We start from the raw sequence: 2,037 nt of genomic DNA on the forward strand, positions 1-2,037 counted from the left end.
TTGTGTGTCTGTGGGGATGTTTGTGTGTCTCTTTTCTACTTGCAGCGCTCAGGTGAGCTCGGGCGTCTGCAGGTTCTAACCTGGAGGTTCTGATCGGCTCCTGTCGTCCCTGCAGGTCCAGTTCGCTCTGGCCGTGTTGGACGGTTCTGTTGCGTTGCCTCCCCGGGCCCAGATGGAGGAGGAGGCTCGGCTGGAGCAGCAGCAGAAGGAGGAGCGGGGAGTGGAGCGGCGCCACCTGCTGGTCCTGGAGCAGGACCAGTGGGAGTACTGCCAGGTCCTGGCCCGGTCCGCCGGCTTCCCCCCGCTGCCCCCAGTGGTCCGCAGTCTGTACGAGGAGGTGTGGAGGCAGCGATGGGTTCACCCCGAGAACTACCGCAGGACCAACTACCGGCTGGTCAGCGACACCGAGTGGCAGCAGGTGGACTGATGGAGGCTGCACACCTGAGGGTGGACTAGGAAGAGAATAGTGGGTCAGCAGGTAGGTGGAGCNTCTCGTATCATGTTGTGTGTCTTTGTGGTTGTTGTGTGTTTGTAGGGTCATTCTGTGCGTCTGTCTGATTGTATTTGAGGCCTTTTCTTGTCGTTTGTTCTCTCCATGGTTGACTTTTCTAATCTGACGTGATGCCTCTCCAGCTGTCTGTTCGGATCAGGACGATGCTGCGGCGGGTCGCGGTGGTCGGCGCCGGTCCGGCCGGACTCTGTGCAGCCCGACACATCCTGTCCCGTCCAGGCGGCTTCGCCCCTCCGGTGGTGTTCGAGCTCAGCGATGACGTCGGCGGCACCTGGTGCTACGACGAGCGCGTCGGTACGGACGACAACGGCCGGCCGGTCCACAGCAGCATGTACAGAAACCTGAGGTGGGCTCACTGCACGGCTACAGAAGCATCTTTGTGGTCATTTTGCACCTTGCTGGGGTCGTTTTGTCTCTTTGTAGTGATTCTGTCTCTTCGTGGTCGTTGTGTATCTGTTCTTCCGTCATGTTGTGTGTCTTTGTCGTCATGTTTTCTCCTTCTGGTTGGTTTGTGGCCGTTTCATGTCTGTGTGCTCACTTTGTGTGTCCTTGTTGTGGGTCTGTGACTTCCTGCTGTGTGTGTTTTAAATCTTTTCCATGTCTGCTTCCACTGAGCCTCTAACTCAGCGCCCATGTGTTGAACAAAACAAATCCCCGATGACGACTCGTTGTCGGGTTTATTGTTCGGAGCTAAAGTCCTCTGGATGGTTTCAGGACCAACCTGCCCAAAGAGGTGATGATGTTCCCAGACTTCCCCTTCGACCCTCAGCTCAGCAGCTTCTTGCCCCATCAGGAGATCCAGCGGTACCTGGAGAGCTACTGCCAGAACCACCGCATCCGGCCGCACATCCGGGTCAGTCGGCCTCGTCTTACAACCGAGTCAACGGTTCAGTCGTTTCAATCCAAACCTCTCCAGGTGTTGCTCTGTCATGTCTGATTGAAGTAAAAGTTTGAGCTTTGGGTCAAAGAGATCTGAAGTCTCTTTAATTTACAAACATCCACAAAGTTCTCGTATAGAAGATGTTTAAAATAAGACGAAGAGACTTAAATGATGACGCAGGAGATGCAAGACGACCACTGAGAAGACTCGTCCGAAGCGTTCCCAGCTGTTGTCATTGTGTCGATGATTTAAAGACCATTTTCCTTGAGTTGAACGTGACTGATGCTTCGCTGTGACTCTCGTTTGTCAGTTCAACACCGCAGTGGAGAAGGTGGAGCCTGTCGTCATGACAACGGAGGGCGAGACGACGACGTGGGAAGTGACGTCGTCCGATTCGTCGGGTTGTCAGAAGACGGAGACCTTCGACTCGGTGTTCGTCTGCTCGGGGTCAGATTTAACGTTGTTACCTTTGAATGTCACATTTAAAGTATCGTGAAGCCTTTCAGACCTGAACTCTGATCAACGATTGATCAATAACTTATAAATATGTTTTAACTGATGAGGCAGAAGAAGGTCGTTCTTGTCAGAAACGTGCTGAGGAGGAGATAAAGAGACGCAAGACATGACCACAGACATAAAAGATTAC

This window comes from Stegastes partitus, unplaced genomic scaffold (genome assembly GCF_000690725.1).
Source record: "Stegastes partitus isolate 25-593 unplaced genomic scaffold, Stegastes_partitus-1.0.2 Scaffold2153, whole genome shotgun sequence".
Classification (NCBI taxonomy): Eukaryota; Metazoa; Chordata; class Actinopteri; family Pomacentridae; genus Stegastes; species Stegastes partitus.